This window comes from Vicugna pacos, unplaced genomic scaffold (assembly GCF_048564905.1).
Source record: "Vicugna pacos unplaced genomic scaffold, VicPac4 SAC-SAT, whole genome shotgun sequence".
NCBI lineage: Eukaryota > Metazoa > Chordata > Mammalia > Artiodactyla > Camelidae > Vicugna > Vicugna pacos.
In genome coordinates, this window is record NW_027328721.1 from 20,316,886 (window position 1) to 20,340,604 (window position 23,719).

Here is a 23,719-nt window from a genome sequence, read left to right on the forward strand (position 1 = left end):
ACCTCCCCACGCTCAGGATTCCGGAACCATTGTCAGTGCGAGGGGGACCTCGAGAGACAACTCCACGCAGCTCTCTTCAGTCACAGGTGTTCCCTGTTCGGGGAAGTCCGTGAAATACCTTCCCTGACCTTGGGGAGGCAGCTCTGAAACTGGGATATTCTGCAATCACCCCTAGCATTCCCTGGCACAGAGACATTAGTAAAATCCTCAGGGGAGACGAGCTTAGGCATTCCGTTAGAACCCACGCGCTGCCGACCTTTGGTGGAACCTCCCCACGCTCAGGATTCCGGAACCATTGTCAGTGTGTGGGGGAGCTCGAGAGACAACTCCACGCAGCTCTCTTCAGTCACAGGTGTTCCCTGTTAGGTGAAGACCGAGAAATACTTTCCCTTACCTTGGGGAGGGAGCCTCTGACACTGGGATATGCTGCAATCACCCCTAGCATTCCCTGGCCCAGAGACATTAGGAAAACCCTCAGGGGAGACGAGCTTAGGCATTCCGTTAGATCCCACGCTCTGCCGACAGTTGGTGGAACCTCCGGCGCTCAGGATTCCGGAACCATTGTCAGTGCGTGGGGGAGATCGAGAGACAACTCCACCCAGCTCTCTTTAGTCACAGGTGTTCCCTGTTCGGGGAAGTCCGAGAAATAATTTCCCTGACCTTGGGGAGGCAGCCTCTGACACTGGGATATCCTGCAATCACCCCTAGCATTCCCTGGCACAGAGACATTAGGAAAACCCTCAGGGGAGACGAGCTTAGGCATTCCGTTAGAACTCACGCGCTGCCGACCGTTGGTGGAACCTCCCCACGCTCAGGATTCCGGAACCATTGTCAGTGCGTGGGGGAGCTCGAGAGGCAACTCCACGCAGCTCTCTTCAGTCACAGGTGTTCCCTGTTCGGGGTAGTCCGAGAAATAGCTTCCCTGACCTTGGGGAGGCAGCCTCTGACACTGGGATATCCTGCAATCACCCCTAGCATTCCCTGGCACAGAGACATTAGGAAAACTCTCAGGGGAGACGAGCTTAGGCATTCCGTTAGAACCCACGCGCTGCCGACCGTTGGTGGAACCTCCCCACGCTCAGGATTCCGGAATCATTGTCAGTGCGTGGGGGAGCTCGAGAGACAACTCCACGCAGCTCTCTTCAGTCACAGGTGTTCCCTGTTCGGGGAAGTCCGAGAAATACCTTCCCTGAACTTGGGGAGGCAGCCTCTGACACTGGGATATCGTGCAATCACCCCTAGCATTCCCTGGCACAGAGACATTAGGAAAACCCTCAGGGGAGACGAGCTTAGGCATTCCGTTAGAACCCACGCGCTGCCAACCGTTGGTGGAACCTCCCCACGCTCAGGAATCCGGAAACATTGTCAGTGCGAGGGGGAGTTCTAGAGACAACTCCCCGCAGCTCTCTTCAGTCACAGGTGTTCCCTGTTCGGGGAAGACTGTGAAATACATTCCCTGACCTTGTGGAGGCAGCCTCTGACACTGGGATATCCTGCAATCACCCCTAGAATTCCCTGGCACAGAGAAATTAGGAAAAACTTCAGGGGAGACGAGCTTAGGCATTCCGTTAGAACCAACGCGCTGCCGACCGTTGGTGGAACCTCCCCACGCTCAGGAATCCGGAACCACTGTCAGTGCGTGGGGGAGCACGAGAGACAACTCCACGCAGCTCTCTTCAGTCACAGGTATTCCCTGTTCGGGGAAGTCCGAGAAATACCTTCCCTGAACTTGGGGAGGCAGCCTCTGACACTGGGATATCCTGCAATCACCCCTAGCATTCCCTGGCACAGAGACATTAGGAAAACCCTCAGGGGAAACGAGCTTAGGCATTCCGTTAGAACCCACGCGCTGCCGACCGTTGGTGGAACCTACCCACGCTCAGGATTCCGGAACCATTGTCAATGCGTGGGGGAGCTCGAGAGACAACTCCACGCAGCTCTCTTCAGTCACAGGTGTTCCCTGTTCGGGGAAGTCCGAGAAATACCTTCCCTGACCTTGGGGAGGCAGCCTTTGAAACTGGGATATCCTGCAATCACCCCTAGCATTCCCTGGCACAGAGACATTAGGAAAATCCTCAGGGGAGACGAGCTTAGGCATTCCATTAGAACCCACGCGCTGCCGACCGTTGGTGGGACCTCCGCACGGTAGTATTCTGGAAACACTGTCAGTGCGTGGGGGAGCTCGAGAGAAAACTCCACGCAACTCTCTTCAGTCACAGGTGTTCCCTGTTCGGGGAAGTCCGAGAAATACCTTCCCTGACCTTGCGGAGGCAGGCTCTGACACTGGGATATCCTGCAATCAACCCTAGCATTCCCTGGCTCAGAGACATTAGGAAAACCCTCAGGGGAGACGAGCTTAGGCATTCCGTTAGAACCCACGCGGTGTCGACATTTGGTGGAACCTCCCCACGCTCAGGATTCCGGAACCGTTGTCAGTGCGTGGGGGAGCTCGAGAGACAACTCCACGCAGCTCTCTTCAGTCACAGGTGTTCCCTGTTCAGGGAAGTCCGAGAAATAACTTCCCTGACCTTGGGGAGGCAGCCTCTGACACTGGGATATCCTGTAATCACCCCTAGCATTCCCTGGCACAGAGACATAAGGAAAACCCTCAGGGGAGACGAGCTTAGGCATTCCGTTAGAACCCACGCGCTGCCGACCGTTGGTGGAACCTCCCCACGCTCAGGATTCCGGAACCATTGTCAGTGAGTGGGGGAGCTCGAGAGACAACTCCACGCAGCTCTCTTCAGTCACAGGTGTTCCCTGTTCGGGGAAGTCCGAGAAATAACTTCCCTGACCTTGGGGAGGCAGCCTCTGACACTGAGATATACTGCAATCACCCCTAGCATTCCCTGGCACAGAGACATTAGGAAAATTCTCAGGGGAGACGAGCTTAGGCATTCCGTTAGAACCCACGCGCTGTCGACCGTTGGTGGAACCTCCCCACGCTCAGGATTCCGGAACCATTGTCAGTGCGTGGGGGAGCTCGAGAGACAACTCCACGCATATCTCTTCAGTCACAGGTGTTCCCTGTTCAGGGAAGTCCAAGAAATACCTTCCCTGACCTTGGGGAGGCAGCCTCTGACACTGGGATATCCTGCAATCACCCCTAGCATTCCCTGGCACAGAGACATTAGGAAAACCCTCAGGGGAGACGAGCTTAGGCATTCCGTTAGAACCCACGCGCTGCCGACCGTTGGTGGAACCTCCCCACGCTCAGGATTCCGGAAAAATTGTCAGTGCATGGGGGAGCTCGAGAGACAACTCCACGCAGCTCTCTTCAGTCACAGGTGTTCCCTGTACGGGGAAGTCGGAGAAATAACTTCCCTGATTTTGGGGAGGCAGCCTCTGACACTGGGATATCCTGCAATCACCCCTAGCATTCCCTGGCACAGAGACATTAGGAAAACCCTCAGGGGAGACGAGCTTAGGCATTCCGTTAGAACCCACGCGCTGCCGACTGTTGGTGGAACCTCCCCACGCTCAGGATTCCGGAACCATTGTCAGTGCGTGAGGGAGCTCGAGAGACAACTCCACGCAGCTCTCTTCAGTCACAGGTGTTCCCTGTTGGGAAGTCCGAGAAATACCTTCCCTGGACTTGGGGAGGCAGCCTCTGACACTGGGATATCCTGCAATCACCCCTAGCATTCCCTGGCACAGAGATATTAGGAAAACACTCAGGGGAGAAGAGCTTAGGCATTCCGTTAGAACCCACGCGCTGCCGACCGTTGGTGGAACCTCCCCACGCTCAGGAATCCGGAACCATTGTCAGTGCGAGGGGGACCTCGAGAGACAACTCCACGCAGCTCTCTTCAGTCACAGGTGTTCCCTGTTCGGGGAAGTCCGTGAAATAACTTCCCTCACCTTGGGGAGGCAGCCTCTGACACTGGGATATCCTGCAATCACCCCTAGCATTCCCTGGCACAGAGACATTAGGAAAACCCTCAGGGGAGACGAGCTTAGGCGTTCCGTTAGAACCCACGCGCTGGCGACCGTTGGTGGAACCTCCACACGCTAAGGATTTCGGAACTATTGTCAGTGCGTGGGGGAGCTCGAGAGACAACTCCACGCAGCTCTCTTCAGTCACAGGTGTTCCCTGTTCGGGGTAGTCCGAGAATTACCTTCCCTGACCTTGGGGAGGCAGCCTCTGACACTGGGATATCCTGCAATCACCCCTAGCATTCCCTGGCACAGAGACATTAGGAAAATCCTCAGGGGAGACGAGCTTAGGCATTCCGTTAGAACCCACGCGCTGCCGACCGTTGGTGGAACCTCCCCACGCTCAGGATTCCGGAACCATTTTCAGTGCGTGGGGGATCTCGAGAGACAACTCCACGCAGCTCTCTTCAGTCACAGGTGTTCCGTGTTCGGGGAAGTCGGAGAAATAACTTCCCTGACCTTGGGGAGGCAGCCTCTGACACTGGGATATCCTGCAATCACCCCTAGCATTCCCTGGCACAGAGACATTAGGAAAACCCTCAGTGGAGACGAGCTTAGGCATTCGGTTAGAACTCACGCGCTGCCGACCGTTGGTGGAACCTCCCCACGCTCAGGATTCCGGAACCATTGTCAGTGCGAGGGGGCGCTCGAGAGACAACTTCACGCAGCTCTCTTCAGTCACAGTTGTTCCCTGTTCGGGGAAGTCAGAGAAATACCTTCCCTGTCCTTGGGGAGGCAGCCTCTGACACTGGGATATCCTGCAATCACCCCTAGCATTCCCTGGCACAGAGACTTTAGGAAAACCCTCAGGGGAGACGAGCGTAGGCATTCCGTTAGAACCCACGCGCTGCCGACCGTTGGTGGAACCTCCCCAGCTCAGGAATCCGGAACAACTCTCAGTGCGTGGGGGAGCACGAGAGACAACTCCACGCAGCTCTCTTCAGTCACAGGTGTTCCCTGTTCGGGGAAGTCCGAGAAATACCTTCCCTGAACTTGGGGAGGCAGCCTCTGACACTGGGATACCCTGCAATCACCCCTAGCATTCCCTGGTACAGAGACATTAGGAAAACCCTCAGGGGAGACGAGCTTAGGCATTCCGTTAGAACCCACGCGCTGCCGACCGTTGGTGGAACCTCCCCACGCTCAGGATTCCGGAACCATTGTCAGTGCGTGGGGGAGCTCGAGGGACAACTCCACGCAGCTCTCTTCAGTAACAGGTGTTCCCTGTTCGGGTAAGTCCGAGAAAAAACTTCCCTGAACTTGGGGAGGCAGCCTCTGACACTGGGATATCCTGCAATCACCCCTAGCATTCCCTGGCACAGAAACATTAGGAAAACACTCAGGGGAGACGAGCTTAGGCATTCCGTTAGAACCCACCCGCTGACGACCGTTGGTGGTACCTCCCCACTTTCAGGATTCCGGAACTATTGTCAGTGCGTGGGGGACCTCGAGAGACAACTCCACGCAGCTCTCTTCAGTCACAGTTGTTCCCTGTTCGGGGAAATCCGAGAAACACCTTCCCTGACCTTGGGGAGGCAGCCTCTGACACTGGGATATCCTGCAATCACCCCCAGCATTCCCTGGCACAGAGACATAAGGAAAACCCTCAGGGGAGACGAGCTTAGGCATTCCATTAAAACCCACGCGTTGCCGACCGTTGGTGAAATCTCCCCACGCTCAGGATTCTGGAACCATTGTCAGTGCGAGGGGGAGCTCGAGAGAAAACTCCACGCAGCTCTCTTCAGTCACAGGTGTTCCCTGTTCCGGGAAGTCCGAGATATAACTTCCCTGACCTTGGGGAGGCAGCCTCTGACACTGGGATATCCTGCAATCACCCCTAACATTCCCTGGCACAGAGACATTAGGAAAACCCTCAGGGGAGACGAGCTTAGGCATTCCGTTAGAACACACGCGCTGCCGACCGTTGGTGGAACCTCCCCACGCTCAGGATTCTGGAACCATTGTCAGTGCGTGGGGGAGCTCGAGAGACAACTCCACGAAGCTCTCTTCAGTCACAGGTGTTCCCTGTTCGGGGAAGTCCGAGAAATAACTTCCCTGACCTTGGGGAGTCAGCCTCTGACACTGGGATATCCTGCAATCACCCCCAGCATTCCCTGGCACAGAGACATTAGGAAAACCCTCAGGGGAGACGAGCTTAGGCATTCCGTTAGAACACACGCGCTGCCGACCGTTGGTGGAACCTCCCCACGCTCAGGATTCTGGAACCATTGTCAGTGCGTGGGGGAGCTCGAGAGACAACTCCACGAAGCTCTCTTCAGTCACAGGTGTTCCCTGTTCGGGGAAGTCCGACAAATAACTTCCCTGACCTTGGGGAGTCAGCCTCTGACACTGGGATATCCTGCAATCACCCCCAGCATTCCCTGGCACAGAGACATTAGGAAAACCCTCAGGGGAGACCAGCTTAGGCATTCCGTTAGAACCCACGCGCTGCCGACCGTTGGTGGAACCTCCCCATGCTCAGGATTCCGGAACCATTGTCAGTGCGTGGTGGAGCTCGAGAGACAACTCCACGCAGCTCTCTTCAGTCACAGGTGTTCCCTGTTCGGGTAAGTCCGAGAAATACATTCCCTGACCTTGGGGAGGCAGCCTCTGACACTGGGTATCCTGCAATCACCCCTAGCATTCCCTGGCACAGAAACATTAGGAAAACACTCAGGGGAGACGAGCTTAGGCATTCCGTTAGAACCCACGCGCTGCCGACCGTTGTTGGTACCTCCCCACGCTCAGGATTCCGGAAAAATTGTCAGTGCGTGGGGGAGCTCGAGAGACATCTCCACGCAGCTCTCTTCAGTCACTGTTGTTTCCTGTTCGGGGAAATCCGAGAAATACCTTCCCTGAACTTGGGGAGGCAGCCTCTGACACTGGGATATCCTGCAATCACCCCTAGCATTCCCTGGCACAGAGACATTAGGAAAACCCTCAGGGGAGACGAGCTTAGGCATTCCGATAGAACCCACGCGCTGCCGACAGTTGGTGGAACATCACAAAGCTCAGGATTCCGGAACCATTGTCAGTGCGTGGGGGAGCACGACAGACAACTCCACGCAGCTCTCTTCAGTCACAGGTGTTCCCTGTACGGGGAAGTCGGAGAAATAACTTCCCTGATTTTGGGGAGGCAGCCTCTGACACTGGGATATCCTGCAATCACCCCTAGCATTCCCTGGCACAGAGACATTAGGAAAACCCTCAGGGGAGACGAGCTTAGGCATTCCGTTAGAACCCACGCGCTGCCGACTGTTGGTGGAACCTCCCCACGCTCAGGATTCCGGAACCATTGTCAGTGCGTGAGGGAGCTCGAGAGACAACTCCACGCAGCTCTCTTCAGTCACAGGTGTTCCCTGTTGGGAAGTCCGAGAAATACCTTCCCTGGACTTGGGGAGGCAGCCTCTGACACTGGGATATCCTGCAATCACCCCTAGCATTCCCTGGCACAGAGATATTAGGAAAACACTCAGGGGAGAAGAGCTTAGGCATTCCGTTAGAACCCACGCGCTGCCGACCGTTGGTGGAACCTCCCCACGCTCAGGAATCCGGAACCATTGTCAGTGCGAGGGGGACCTCGAGAGACAACTCCACGCAGCTCTCTTCAGTCACAGGTGTTCCCTGTTCGGGGAAGTCCGTGAAATAACTTCCCTCACCTTGGGGAGGCAGCCTCTGACACTGGGATATCCTGCAATCACCCCTAGCATTCCCTGGCACAGAGACATTAGGAAAACCCTCAGGGGAGACGAGCTTAGGCGTTCCGTTAGAACCCACGCGCTGGCGACCGTTGGTGGAACCTCCACACGCTAAGGATTTCGGAACTATTGTCAGTGCGTGGGGGAGCTCGAGAGACAACTCCACGCAGCTCTCTTCAGTCACAGGTGTTCCCTGTTCGGGGCAGTCCGAGAATTACCTTCCCTGACCTTGGGGAGGCAGCCTCTGACACTGGGATATCCTGCAATCACCCCTAGCATTCCCTGGCACAGAGACATTAGGAAAACCCTCAGGGGAGACGAGCTTAGGCATTCCGTTAGAACCCACGCGCTGCCGACCGTTGGTGGAACCTCCCCACGCTCAGTATTCCGGAACAATTGTCAGTGGGTGGGGGAGCTCGAGAGACAACTCCACGCAGCTCTCTTCAGTCACAGGTGTTCCCTGTTTGGGGAAGTCCGAGAAAAAACTTCCCTGACATTGGAGAGGCAGCCTCTGACACTAGGATATCCTGCAATCAACCCTAGCATTCCCTGGCACAGAGACATTATGAAAACCCTCAGGGGAGACGAGCTTAGGCATTCCGTTAGAACCCACGCGCTCCCGACCGTTGGTGGTACATCCCCACGCTCAGGATTCCGGAACTATTGTCAGTGCGTGGGGGAGCCCGAGAGACAACTCCACGCAGCTCTCTTCAGTCACAGTTGTTCCCTGTTTGGGGAAATCCGAGAAAAACCTTCCCTGACCTTGGGGAGGCAGCTTCTGACACTTGGATATCCTGCAATCACCTCTAGCATTCCCTGGCACAGAGACATTAGGAAAACCCTCAGGGGAGACGAGCTTAGGCATTCCGTTAGAACCCACGCGCTGCCGACCGTTGGTGGAACCTCCCCACGCTCAGGATTCCGGAATCATTGTCAGTGCGTGGGGGAGCTCGAGAGACAACTCCACGCAGCTCTCTTCAGTCACAGGTGTTCCCTGTTCCGGGAAGTCCGAGAAATACCTTCCCTGACCTTGGGGAGGCAGCCTCTGACACTGGGATATCCTGCAATCACCCCTAGCGTTCCCTGGCACAGAGACATTAGGAAAACCCACAGGGGAGACGAGCTTAGCCATTCCGTTAGAACCCACGCGCTGCCGACCGTTGGTGGTACCTCCCCACGCTTAGGATTCCGGAACTATTGTCAGTGCGTGGGGGACCTCGAGAGACAACTCCACGCAGCTCTCTTCAGTCACAGTTGTTTCCTGTTCGGGGAAATCCGAGAAAAATTTTCCCTGACCTTGGGGAGGCAGCCTCTGACACTGGGATATCCTGCAATCACCCCTAGCATTCCCTGGCACAGAGACATTAGGAAAACCCTCAGGGGAGACTTGCTTAGGCATTCCGTTAGAACCCACGCGCTGCCGACCTTTTATGGAACCTCCCCACGCTCAGGATTCCGGAACCATTGTCAGTGCGTGGGGGAGCTCGAGAGACAACTCCACGCAGCTCTCTTCAGTCACAGGTGTTCCCTGTACCGGGAAGTCCGAGAAATACCTTCCCTGAACTTGGGGAGGCAGCCTCTGACACTGGGATATCCTGCAATCACCCCTAGCATTCCCTGACACAGAGACATTAGGAAAACCCTCAGAGGAGACGAGCTTAGGCATTCCGTTAGAACCCACGCGCTGCCGACCGTTGGTGGAACCTCCCCACGCTCAGGATTCCGGAACTATTGTCAGTGCGTGGGGAACTCGAGAGAAAACTCCACGCAGCTCTCTTCAGTCACAGTTGTTCCCTGTTCGGGGAAGTCCGAGAAACACCTTCCCTGACCTTGGGGAGGCAGCTTCTGACACTTGGTTATCCTGCCATCACCCCTAGCATTCCCTGGCACAGAGATATTAGGAAAACCCTCAGGGGAGACGAGCTTAGGCATTCCGTTCGAACCCACGTGCTGCCGACTTTTGGTGGAACCTCCCCACGCTCAGGATTCCGGAACCATTGTCAGGGCGTGGGGGAGCTCGAGAGACAACTCCACGCAGCTCTCTTCAGTCACAGGTGTTCCCTGTTTGGGGAAGTCCGAGAAATACCTTCCCTGACATTGGGGAGGCAGCCTCTGACACTGGGATATCCTGCAATCACCCCTAGCATTCCCTGGCACAGAGAGATTAGGAAAACCCTCAGGGGAGACGAGCTTAGGCATTCCGTTAGAACCCACGCGCTGCCGACCGTTGGTGGAACCTCCCCACGCTCAGTATTCCGGAACCATTGTCAGTGCGTGGGGGAGCTCGAGAGACAACTCCACGCAGCTCTCTTCAGTCACAGGTGTTCCCTGTTCGGGGAAGTCCGAGAAACAACTTCCCTGACATTGGAGAGGCAGCCTCTGACACTAGGATATCCTGCAATCAACCCTAGCATTCCCTGGCACAGAGATATTAGGAAAAACCTCAGGGGAGATGAGCTTAGGCATTCCATTAGAACCCACGCGCTGCCGACGGTTGGTGGTACCTCCCCACGCTCAGGATTCCGGAACTATTGTCAGTCCGTGGGGGAGCACGAGAGACAACTCCACGCAGCTCTCTTCAGTCACAGGTATTCCCTGTTCGGGGAAGTCCGAGAAATACCTTCCCTGAACTTGGGGAGGCAGCCTCTGACACTGGGATATCCTGCAATCACCCCTAGCATTCCCTGGCACAGAGACATTAGGAAAACCCTCAGGGGAAACGAGCTTAGGCATTCCGTTAGAACCCACGCGCTGCCGACCGTTGGTGGAACCTACCCACGCTCAGGATTCCGGAACCATTGTCAATGCGTGGGGGAGCTCGAGAGACAACTCCACGCAGCTCTCTTCAGTCACAGGTGTTCCCTGTTCGGGGAAGTCCGAGAAATACCTTCCCTGACCTTGGGGAGGCAGCCTCTGAAACTGGGATATCCTGCAATCACCCCTAGCATTCCCTGGCACAGAGACATTAGGAAAATCCTCAGGGGAGACGAGCTTAGGCATTCCATTAGAACCCACGCGCTGCCGACCGTTGGTGGGACCTCCGCACGGTAGTATTCTGGAACCACTGTCAGTGCGTGGGGGAGCTCGAGAGAAAACTCCACGCAACTCTCTTCAGTCACAGGTGTTCCCTGTTCGGGGAAGTCCGAGAAATACCTTCCCTGACCTTGCGGAGGCAGGCTCTGACACTGGGATATCCTGCAATCAACCCTAGCATTCCCTGGCTCAGAGACATTAGGAAAACCCTCAGGGGAGACGAGCTTAGGCATTCCGTTAGAACCCACGCGGTGTCGACATTTGGTGGAACCTCCCCACGCTCAGGATTCCGGAACCGTTGTCAGTGCGTGGGGGAGCTCGAGAGACAACTCCACGCAGCTCTCTTCAGTCACAGGTGTTCCCTGTTCAGGGAAGTCCGAGAAATAACTTCCCTGACCTTGGGGAGTCAGCCTCTGACACTGGGATATCCTGTAATCACCCCTAGCATTCCCTGGCACAGAGACATAAGGAAAACCCTCAGGGGAGACGAGCTTAGGCATTCCGTTAGAACCCACGCGCTGCCGACCGTTGGTGGAACCTCCCCACGCTCAGGATTCCGGAACCATTGTCAGTGAGTGGGGGAGCTCGAGAGACAACTCCACGCAGCTCTCTTCAGTCACAGGTGTTCCCTGTTCGGGGAAGTCCGAGAAATAACTTCCCTGACCTTGGGGAGGCAGCCTCTGACACTGAGATATACTGCAATCACCCCTAGCATTCCCTGGCACAGAGACATTAGGAAAATTCTCAGGGGAGACGAGCTTAGGCATTCCGTTAGAACCCACGCGCTGTCGACCGTTGGTGGAACCTCCCCACGCTCAGGATTCCGGAACCATTGTCAGTGCGTGGGGGAGCTCGAGAGACAACTCCACGCATATCTCTTCAGTCACAGGTGTTCCCTGTTCAGGGAAGTCCGAGAAATACCTTCCCTGACCTTGGGGAGGCAGCCTCTGACACTGGGATATCCTGCAATCACCCCTAGCATTCCCTGGCACAGAGACATTAGGAAAACCCTCAGGGGAGACGAGCTTAGGCATTCCGTTAGAACCCACGCGCTGCCGACCGTTGGTGGAACCTCCCCACGCTCAGGATTCCGGAAAAATTGTCAGTGCATGGGGGAGCTCGAGAGACAACTCCACGCAGCTCTCTTCAGTCACAGGTGTTCCCTGTACGGGGAAGTCGGAGAAATAACTTCCCTGATTTTGGGGAGGCAGCCTCTGACACTGGGATATCCTGCAATCACCCCTAGCATTCCCTGGCACAGAGACATTAGGAAAACCCTCAGGGGAGACGAGCTTAGGCATTCCGTTAGAACCCACGCGCTGCCGACTGTTGGTGGAACCTCCCCACGCTCAGGATTCCGGAACCATTGTCAGTGCGTGAGGGAGCTCGAGAGACAACTCCACGCAGCTCTCTTCAGTCACAGGTGTTCCCTGTTGGGAAGTCCGAGAAATACCTTCCCTGGACTTGGGGAGGCAGCCTCTGACACTGGGATATCCTGCAATCACCCCTAGCATTCCCTGGCACAGAGATATTAGGAAAACACTCAGGGGAGACGAGCTTAGGCATTCCGTTAGAACCCACGCGCTGCCGACCGTTGGTGGAACCTCCCCACGCTCAGGAATCCGGAACCATTGTCAGTGCGAGGGGGACCTCGAGAGACAACTCCACGCAGCTCTCTTCAGTCACAGGTGTTCCCTGTTCGGGGAAGTCCGTGAAATAACTTCCCTCACCTTGGGGAGGCAGCCTCTGACACTGGGATATCCTGCAATCACCCCTAGCATTCCCTGGCACAGAGACATTAGGAAAACCCTCAGGGGAGACGAGCTTAGGCGTTTCGTTAGAACCCACGCGCTGGCGACCGTTGGTGGAACCTCCACACGCTAAGGATTTCGGAACTATTGTCAGTGCGTGGGGGAGCTCGAGAGACAACTCCACGCAGCTCTCTTCAGTCACAGGTGTTCCCTGTTCGGGGCAGTCCGAGAATTACCTTCCCTGACCTTGGGGAGGCAGCCTCTGACACTGGGATATCCTGCAATCACCCCTAGCATTCCCTGGCACAGAGACATTAGGGAAATCCTCAGGGGAGACGAGCTTAGGCATTCCGTTAGAACCCACGCGCTGCCGACCGTTGGTGGAACCTCCCCACGCTCAGGATTCCGGAACCATTTTCAGTGCGTGGGGGATCTCGAGAGACAACTCCACGCAGCTCTCTTCAGTCACAGGTGTTCCGTGTTCGGGGAAGTCGGAGAAATAACTTCCCTGACCTTGGGGAGGCAGCCTCTGACACTGGGATATCCTGCAATCACCCCTAGCATTCCCTGGCACAGAGACATTAGGAAAACCCTCAGTGGAGACGAGCTTAGGCATTCGGTTAGAACTCACGCGCTGCCGACCGTTGGTGGAACCTCCCCACGCTCAGCATTCCGGAACCATTGTCAGTGCGAGGGGGCGCTCGAGAGACAACTTCACGCAGCTCTCTTCAGTCACAGTTGTTCCCTGTTCGGGGAAGTCAGAGAAATACCTTCCCTGTCCTTGGGGAGGCAGCCTCTGACACTGGGATATCCTGCAATCACCCCTAGCATTCCCTGGCACAGAGACTTTAGGAAAACCCTCAGGGGAGACGAGCGTAGGCATTCCGTTAGAACCCACGCGCTGCCGACCGTTGGTGGAACCTCCCCAGCTCAGGAATCCGGAACAACTCTCAGTGCGTGGGGGAGCACGAGAGACAACTCCACGCAGCTCTCTTCAGTCACAGGTGTTCCCTGTTCGGGGAAGTCCGAGAAATACCTTCCCTGAACTTGGGGAGGCAGCCTCTGACACTGGGATACCTTGCAATCACCCCTAGCATTCCCTGGTACAGAGACATTAGGAAAACCCTCAGGGGAGACGAGCTTAGGCATTCCGTTAGAACCCACGCGCTGCCGACCGTTGGTGGAACCTCCCCACGCTCAGGATTCCGGAACCATTGTCAGTGCGTGGGGGAGCTCGAGGGACAACTCCACGCAGCTCTCTTCAGTAACAGGTGTTCCCTGTTCGGGTAAGTCCGAGAAAAAACTTCCCTGAACTTGGGGAGGCAGCCTCTGACACTGGGATATCCTGCAATCACCCCTAGCATTCCCTGGCACAGAAAGATTAGGAAAACACTCAGGGGAGACGAGCTTAGGCATTCCGTTAGAACCCACCCGCTGACGACCGTTGGTGGTACCTCCCCACGTTCAGGATTCCGGAACTATTGTCAGTGCGTGGGCGACCTCGAGAGACAACTCCACGCAGCTCTCTTCAGTCACAGTTGTTCCCTGTTCGGGGAAATCCGAGAAACACCTTCCCTGACCTTGGGGAGGCAGCCTCTGACACTGGGATATCCTGCAATCACCCCCAGCATTCCCTGGCACAGAGACATAAGGAAAACCCTCAGGGGAGACGAGCTTAGGCATTCCATTAAAACCCACGCGTTGCCGACCGTTGGTGAAATCTCCCCACGCTCAGGATTCTGGAACCATTGTCAGTGCGAGGGGGAGCTCGAGAGAAAACTCCACGCAGCTCTCTTCAGTCACAGGTGTTCCCTGTTCCGGGAAGTCCGAGATATAACTTCCCTGACCTTGGGGAGGCAGCCTCTGACACTGGGATATCCTGCAATCACCCCTAACATTCCCTGGCACAGAGACATTAGGAAAACCCTCAGGGGAGACGAGCTTAGGCATTCCGTTAGAACACACGCGCTGCCGACCGTTGGTGGAACCTCCCCACGCTCAGGATTCTGGAACCATTGTCAGTGCGTGGGGGAGCTCGAGAGACAACTCCACGAAGCTCTCTTCAGTCACAGGTGTTCCCTGTTCGGGGAAGTCCGAGAAATAACTTCCCTGACCTTGGGGAGTCAGCCTCTGACACTGGGATATCCTGCAATCACCCCCAGCATTCCCTGGCACAGAGACATTAGGAAAACCCTCAGGGGAGACCAGCTTAGGCATTCCGTTAGAACCCATGCGCTGCCGACCGTTGGTGGAACCTCCCCATGCTCAGGATTCCGGAACCATTGTCAGTGCGTGGGGGAGCTCGAGAGACAACTCCACGCAGCTCTCTTCAGTCACAGGTGTTCCCTGTTCGGGTAAGTCCGAGAAATATATTCCCTGACCTTGGGGAGGCAGCCTCTGACACTGGGTATCCTGCAATCACCCCTAGCATTCCCTGGAACAGAAACATTAGGAAAACACTCAGGGGAGACGAGCTTAGGTATTCCGTTAGAACCCACGCGCTGCCGACCGTTGTTGGTACCTCCCCACGCTCAGGATTCCGGAAAAATTGTCAGTGCGTGGGGGAGCTCGAGAGACATCTCCACGCAGCTCTCTTCAGTCACTGTTGTTTCCTGTTCGGGGAAATCCGAGAAATACCTTCCCTGACCTTGGGGAGGCAGCCTCTGACACTGGGATATCCTGCAATCACCCCTAGCATTCCCTGGCACAGAAACAATAGGAAAACCTTCAGGGGAGTCGTGCTTAGGCATTCCGTTAGAACCCCCGCGCTGCCGACCGTTGGTGGAACCTCCCCTCGCTCAGGATTCCGGAATCTTTGTCAGTGCGTGGGGGAGCTCGAGAGACAACTCCACGCAGCTCTCTTCAGTCACAGGTGTTCCCTGTTCCGGGAAGTCCGAGAAATACCTTCCCTGACCTTGGGGAGGCAGCCTCTGACACTGGGATATCCTGCAATCACCCCTAGCATTCCCTGGCACAGAGACATTAGGAAAACCCTCCGGGGAGACGAGCTTAGGCATTCCGTTAGAACCCACGCGCTGTCGACCGTTGGTGGAACCTCCCCACGCTCAGGATTCCGGAACCATTGCCAGTGCGTGGGGGACCTCGAGAGACAACTCCACGCACCTCTCTTCAGTCACAGGGGTTCCCTGTTCGGGGAAGTCCGAGAAATATCTTCCCTGACTTTAGGGAGGCAGCCTCTGACACTGGGATATCCTGCAATCACCCCTAGCATTCCCTGGCCCAGAGACATTAGGAAAACCCTCAGGGGAGACGAGCTTAGGCATTCCGTTCGAACCCATGCGCTGCCGACCGTTGGTGGAACCTCCCCATGCTCAGGATACCGGAATCATTGTCAGTGCGTGGGGGAGCTCGAGAGACAACTCCACGCAGCTCTCTTCAGTCACAGGTGTTCCCTGTTTGGGGAAGTCCGAGAAATACCTTCCCTGACCTTGGGGAGGCAGCCTCTGACACTGGGATATCCTGCAATCACCCCTAGCATTCCCTGGCACAGAGACATTAGGAAAAACCTCAGGGGAGACGAGCTTAGGCATTCCGTTAGAACCCACGCGCTGCCGACCGTTGGTGGAACCTCCCCACGCTCAGTATTCCGGAACAATTGTCAGTGGGTGGGGGAGCTCGAGAGACAACTCCACGCAGCTCTCTTCAGTCACAGGTGTTCCCTGTTTGGGGAAGTCCGAGAAAAAACTTCCCTGACATTGGAGAGGCAGCCTCTGACACTAGGATATCCTGCAATCAACCCTAGCATTCCCTGGCACAGAGACATTATGAAAACCCTCAGGGGAGACGAGCTTAGGCATTCCGTTAGAACCCACGCGCTCCCGACCGTTGGTGGTACATCCCCACGCTCAGGATTCCGGAACTATTGTCAGTGCGTGGGGGAGCCCGAGAGACAACTCCACGCAGCTCTCTTCAGTCACAGTTGTTCCCTGTTTGGGGAAATCCGAGAAAAACCTTCCCTGACCTTGGGGAGGCAGCTTCTGACACTTGGATATCCTGCAATCACCTCTAGCATTCCCTGGCACAGAGACATTAGGAAAACCCTCAGGGGAGACGAGCTTAGGCATTCCGTTAGAACCCACGCGCTGCCGACCGTTGGTGGAACCTCCCCACGCTCAGGATTCCGGAATCATTGTCAGTGCGTGGGGGAGCTCGAGAGACAACTCCACGCAGCTCTCTTCAGTCACAGGTGTTCCCTGTTCCGGGAAGTCCGAGAAATACCTTCCCTGACCTTGGGGAGGCAGCCTCTGACACTGGGATATCCTGCAATCACCCCTAGCGTTCCCTGGCACAGAGACATTAGGAAAACCCACAGGGGAGACGAGCTTAGCCATTCCGTTAGAACCCACGCGCTGCCGACCGTTGGTGGTACCTCCCCACGCTTAGGATTCCGGAACTATTGTCAGTGCGTGGGGGACCTCGAGAGACAACTCCACGCAGCTCTCTTCAGTCACAGTTGTTTCCTGTTCGGGGAAATCCGAGAAAAACTTTCCCTGACCTTGGGGAGGCAGCCTCTGACACTGGGATATCCTGCAATCACCCCTAGCATTCCCTGGCACAGAGACATTAGGAAAACCCTCAGGGGAGACTTGCTTAGGCATTCCGTTAGAACCCACGCGCTGCCGACCTTTTATGGAACCTCCCCACGCTCAGGATTCCGGAACCATTGTCAGTGCGTGGGGGAGCTCGAGAGACAACTCCACGCAGCTCTCTTCAGTCACAGGTGTTCCCTGTACCGGGAAGTCCGAGAAATACCTTCCCTGAACTTGGGGAGGCAGCCTCTGACACTGGGATATCCTACAATCACCCCTAGCATTCCCTGGCACAGAGACATTAGGAAAACCCTCAGGGGAGACGAGCTTAGGCATTCCGTTAGAACCCACGCGCTGTCGACCGTTGGTGGAACCTCCCCACGCTCAGGATTCCGGAAGCATTGTCAGTGCGTGCGGGAGCCCGAGAGACAACTCCACGCACCTCTCTTTAGTCACAGGTGTTCCCTGTTCGGGGAAGTCCGAGAAATATCTTCCCTGACCTTAGGGATTCAGCCTCTGACACTGGGATATCCTGCAATCACCCCTAGCATTCCCTGACACAGAGACATTAGGAAAACCCTCAGAGGAGACGAGCTTAGGCATTCCGTTAGAACCCACGCGCTGCCGACCGTTGGTGTAACCTCCCCACGCTCAGGATTCCGGAACTATTGTCAGTGCGTGGGGAACTCGAGAGAAAACTCCACGCAGCTCTCTTCAGTCACAGTTGTTCCCTGTTCGGGGAAGTCCGAGAAACACCTTCCCTGACCTTGGGGAGGCAGCCTCTGACACTTGGTTATCCTGCCATCACCCCTAGCATTCCCTGGCACAGAGATATTAGGAAAACCCTCAGGGGAGACGAGCTTAGGCATTCCGTTCGAACCCACGTGCTGCCGACTTTTGGTGGAACCTCCCCACGCTCAGGATTCCGGAACCATTGTCAGGGCGTGGGGGAGCTCGAGAGACAACTCCACGCAGCTCTCTTCAGTCACAGGTGTTCCCTGTTTGGGGAAGTCCGAGAAATACCTTCCCTGACATTGGGGAGGCAGCCTCTGACACTGGGATATCCTGCAATCACCCCTAGCATTCCCTGGCACAGAGAGATTAGGAAAACCCTCAGGGGAGACGAGCTTAGGCATTCCGTTAGAACCCACGCGCTGCCGACCGTTGGTGGAACCTCCCCACGCTCAGTATTCCGGAACAATTGTCAGTGCGTGGGGGAGCTCGAGAGACAACTCCACGCAGCTCTCTTCAGTCACAGGTGTTCCCTGTTCGGGGAAGTCCGAGAAACAACTTCCCTGACATTGGAGAGGCAGCCTCTGACACTAGGATATCCTGCAATCAACCCTAGCATTCCCTGGCACAGAGATATTAGAAAAAACCTCAGGGGAGATGAGCTTAGGCATTCCATTAGAACCCACGCGCTGCCGACGGTTGGTGGTACCTCCCCACGCTCAGGATTCCGGAACTATTGTCAGTCCGTGGGGGAGCTCGAGAGACAACTCCACGCAGCTCTCTTCAGTCACAGTTGTTCCCTGTTCGGGGAAATCCGAGAAAAACCTTCCCTGACCTTGGGGAGGCAGCCTCTGACACTGGGATATCCTGCAATCACCTCTAGCATTCCCTGGCACAGAGACATTAGGAAAACCCTCAGGGGAGACGAGCTTAGGCATTCCGTTAGAACCCACGCGCTGCCGACCGTTGGTGGAATCTCCCCACGCTCAGGATTCCGGAACCATTGTCAGTGCGTGGGGGAGCTCGAGAGACAACTCCACGCACCTCTCTTCAGTCACAGGTGTTCCCTGTTTGGGGAAGTCCGAGAAATATCTTCCCTGAACTTGGGGAGGCAACCTCTGACACTGGGATATCCTGCAATCACCCCTAGCATTCCCTGGCACAGAGAAATTAGGAAAACCCTCAGGGGAGACGAGCTTAAGCATTCCGTTAGAACCCACGCCCTGCCGACCGTTGGTGGAACCTCCCCACGCTCAGGATTCCGGAATCATTGTCAGTGCGTGGGGGAGCTCGAGAGACAACTCCACGCAGCTCTCTTCAGTCACAGGTGTTTCCTGTTCGGGGAAGTCCGAGAAATACCTTCCCTGACCTTGGGGAGTCAGCTTCTGACACTGGGATATCCTGCAATCACCCCTAGCATTCCCTGGCAGAGAGACATTAGGAAAACCCTCAGGGGAGACGAGCTTAGGCATTCCGTTAGAACCCACGCGCTGCCGACCGTTGGTGGAACCTCCCCACGCTCAGGATTCCGGAACCATTGTCAGTGTGTGGGGGAGCTCGAGAGACAACTCCACGCAGCTCTTTCGTTAACAGGTGTTGCCTGTTCGGGGAAGTCTGAGAAATACCTTCCCTGACCTTGGGGAGGCAGTCTCTGACACTGGGATATCCTGCAATCACTCCTAGCATTCCCTGGCACAGAGACATTAGGAAAACCCTCAGGGGAGACGAGCTTAGGCATTCCGTTTGTACCCACGCGCTGCCGACCGTTGGTGGAACCTCCCGACGCTCAGGGTTCCGGAACCGTTGTCAGTGTGAGGGGAGCTCGAGAGACAATTCCACGCAGCTCTCTTCAGTCACAGGAGTTCCCTGTTCGGGGAAGTCCGATAAATAACTTCCCTGAACTTGGGGAGGCATCCTCGGTCACTGGGATATCCTGCAATCACCCCTAGCATTCCCTGGCACAGAGACATTAGGAAAACCCTCAGGGGAGACGAGCTTAGGCATTCCGTTAGAACCCACGCGCTGCCGACCGTTGGTGGAACCTCCCCACGCTCAGGATTCCGGAACCGTTGTCAGTGCGTGGGGGAGCTCGAGAGACAACTCCACGCAGCTCTCTTCAGTCACAGGAGTTCCCTGTTCAGGGAAGTCCGAGAGATACCTTCCCTGACCTTGGGGAGGCAGCCTCGGTCACTGGGATATCCTGCAATCACCCCTAGCATTCCCTGGCACAGAGACATTAGGAATATCCTCAGGGGAGACAAGCTTAGGCATTCCGATAGAACCCACGCGCTGCCGACCGTTGGTGGAACCTCCCTACGCTCAGGATTATGGAATCGTTGTCAGTGCGTGGTGGAGCTCGAGAGACAACTCCACGCAGCTCTCTTCATCACAGGAGTTCCCTGTTCGGGGAAGTCCGAGAAATAACTTACCTGAACTTGGGGCGGCAGCCTCGGTCCCTGGGATAACCTGCAATCACCCCTAGCATTCCCTGGCACAGAGACATTAGGAAAACCCTCAGGGGAGACGAGCTTATGCATTCCGTTAGAGCCCACGCGCTGTCGACCGTTTGTGGAACCTCCCTAAGCTCAGGATCCCGGAACCGTTGTCAGTACGTGGGGGAGCTCGAGAGACAACTCCACGCAGCTCTCTTCATTCACAGGAGTTCCCTGTTCGGGGATGTCCGAGAAAAACCTTCCCTGACCTTGGGGAGGCAGCCTCGGTCACTGGGATATCCTGCAATCACCCCTAGCATTCCCTGGCACAGAGACATTAGGAAAATCCTCAGGGGAGACGAGATTAGGCATTCCGTTAGAACCCACGCGCTGACGACCGTTGGTGGAACCTCCCCACGGTCAGGATTCCGGAACCTTTGTCAGTGCGTGGGGAACTCGAGAGACAACTCCACGCAGCTCTCTTCAGTCACAGGAGTTCCCTGTTCTGGGGAGTCCAAGAAATACCTTCTCTGACCTTGGGGAGGCAGCCTCAATTACTGGGATATCCTGCAATCACCCCTAGCATTCCCTGGCACAGAGACATTAGGAAAACCCTCAGGGGATTCGAGCTTATGCATTCCGTTAGAACCCACGCGCTGACGACCGTTGGTGGAACTTCCCCACGCTCAGGATTCCGGAACCGTTGTCAGTTCTTGAGGAAGCTCGAAAGACAACTCCACGGAGCTCTCTTCAGTCACAGGAGTTCCCTGTTCAGGGAAGTCCGAGAAATACCTTCCCTGAACTTGGGGAGGCAGCCTCGGTCACTGGGATATACTGCAATCACCCCTAGCATTCCCTGGCACAGAGACATTAGGAAAAACCTCAGGGGAGACGAGCTTAGGCATTCCGTTAGGACCCACGCGCTGCCGACCGTTGGTGGAACCTCCCCACGCTCAGGATTATGGAATCGTTGTCAGTGCGTGGGGGAGCTCGAGAGACAACTCCACGCAGCTCTCTTCAGTCACAGGAGTTCCCTGTTCGGGGATGTCCGAGAAATAACTTCCCTGAACTTGGGGCGGCAGCCTCGGGCCCTGGGATATCCTGCAATCACCCCTAGCATTCCCTGACACAGAGACATTAGGAAAACCCTCAGGGGAGACGAGCTTAGGCATTCCGTTAGAACCCACGCGCTGCCGACCGTTGGTGGAACCTCCCCACGCTCAGGATTCCGGAACTATTGTCAGTGCGTGGGGAACTCGAGAGAAAACTCCACGCAGCTCTCTTCAGTCACAGTTGTTCCCTGTTCGGGGAAGTCCGAGAAATACCTTCCCTGACCTTGGGGAGGCAGCCTCTGACACTGGGTTATCCTGCCATCACCCCTAGCATTCCCTGGCACAGAGATATTAGGAAAACCCTCAGGGGAGACGAGCTTAGGCATTCCGTTCGAACCCACGTGCTGCCGACTTTTGGTGGAACCTCCCCACGCTCAGGATTCCGTAACCATTGTCAGGGCGTGGGGGAGCTCGAGAGACAACTCCACGCAGCTCTCTTCAGTCACAGGTGTTCCCTGTTTGGGGAAGTCCGAGAAATACCTTCCCTGACATTGGGGAGGCAGCCTCTGACACTGGGATATCCTGCAATCACCCCTAGCATTCCCTGGCACAGAGACATTAGGAAAACCCTCAGGGGAGACGAGTTTAGGCATTCCGTTAGAACCCACGCGCTGCCGACCGTTGGTGGAACCTCCCCACGCTCAGTATTCCGGAACCATTGTCAGTGCGTGGGGGAGCTCGAGAGACAACTCCGCGCAACTCTCTTCAGTCACAGGTGTTCCCTGTTCGGGGAAGTCCGAGAAACAACTTCCCTGACATTGGAGAGGCAGCCTCTGACACTAGGATATCCTGCAATAAACCCTAGCATTCCCTGGCACAGAGATATTAGGAAAAACCTCAGGGGAGATGAGCTTAGGCATTCCATTAGAACCCACGCGCTGCCGACCGTTGGTGGTACCTCCCCACGCTCAGGATTCCGGAACTATTGTCAGTCCGTGGGGGAGCTCGAGAGACAACTCCACGCAGCTCTCTTCAGTCACAGTTGTTCCCTGCTCGGGGAAATCCGAGAAAAACCTTCCCTGACCTTGGGGAGGCAGCCTCTGACACTGGGATATCCTGCAATCACTTCTAGCATTCCCTGGCACAGAGACATTTGGAAAACCCTCAGGGGAGACGAGCTTAGGCATTCCGTTAGAACCCACGCGCTGCCGACCGTTGGTGGAATCTCCCCACGCTCAGGATTCCGGAACCATTGTCAGTGCGTGGGGGAGCTCGAGAGACAACTCCACGCACCTCTCTTCAGTCACAGGTGTTCCCTGATTGGGGAAGTCCGAGAAATATCTTCCCTGAACTTGGGGAGGCAACCTCTGACACTGGGATATCCTGCAATCACCCCTAGCATTCCCTGGCACAGAGAAATTAGGAAAACCCTCAGGGGAGACGAGCTTAAGCATTCCGTTAGAACCCACGCCCTGCCGACCGTTGGTGGAACCTCCCCACGCTCAGGATTCCGGAATCATTGTCAGTGCGTGGGGGAGCTCGAGAGACAACTCCACGCAGCTCTCTTCAGTCACAGGTGTTTCCTGTTCGGGGAAGTCCGAGAAATACCTTCCCTGACCTTGGGGAGTCAGCTTCTGACACTGGGATATCCTGCAATCACCCCTAGCATTCCCTGGCAGAGAGACATTAGGAAAACCCTCAGGGGAGACGAGCTTAGGCATTCCGTTAGAACCCACGCGCTGCCGACCGTTGGTGGAACCTCCCCACGCTCAGGATTCCGGAACCATTGTCAGTGCGTGGGGGAGCTCGAGAGACAACTCCACGCAGCTCTCTTCGTTAACAGGTGTTGCCTGTTCGGGGAAGTCTGAGAAATACCTTCCCTGACCTTGGGGAGGCAGTCTCTGACACTGGGATATCCTGCAATCACTCCTAGCATTCCCTGGCACAGAGACATTAGGAAAACCCTCAGGGGAGACGAGCTTAGGCATTACGTTTGTACCCACGCGCTGCCGACCGTTGGTGGAACCTCCCGACGCTCAGGGTTCCGGAACCGTTGTCAGTGTGAGGGGAGCTCGAGAGACAATTCCACGCAGCTCTCTTCAGTCACAGGAGTTCCCTGTTCGGGGAAGTCCGATAAATAACTTCCCTGAACTTGGGGAGGCATCCTCGGTCACTGGGATATCCTGCAATCACCCCTAGCATTCCCTGGCACAGAGACATTAGGAAAACCCTCAGGGGAGACGAGCTTAGGCATTCCGTTAGAACCCACGCGCTGCCGACCGTTGGTGGAACCTCCCCACGCTCAGGATTCCGGAACCGTTGTCAGTGCGTGGGGGAGCTCGAGAGACAACTCCACGCAGCTCTCTTCAGTCACAGGAGTTCCCTGTTCAGGGAAGTCCGAGAGATACCTTCCCTGACCTTGGGGAGGCAGCCTCGGTCACTGGGATATCCTGCAATCACCCCTAGCATTCCCTGGCACAGAGACATTAGAAAAACCCTCAGGGGAGACGAGCTTAGGCATTCCGTTAGAACCCA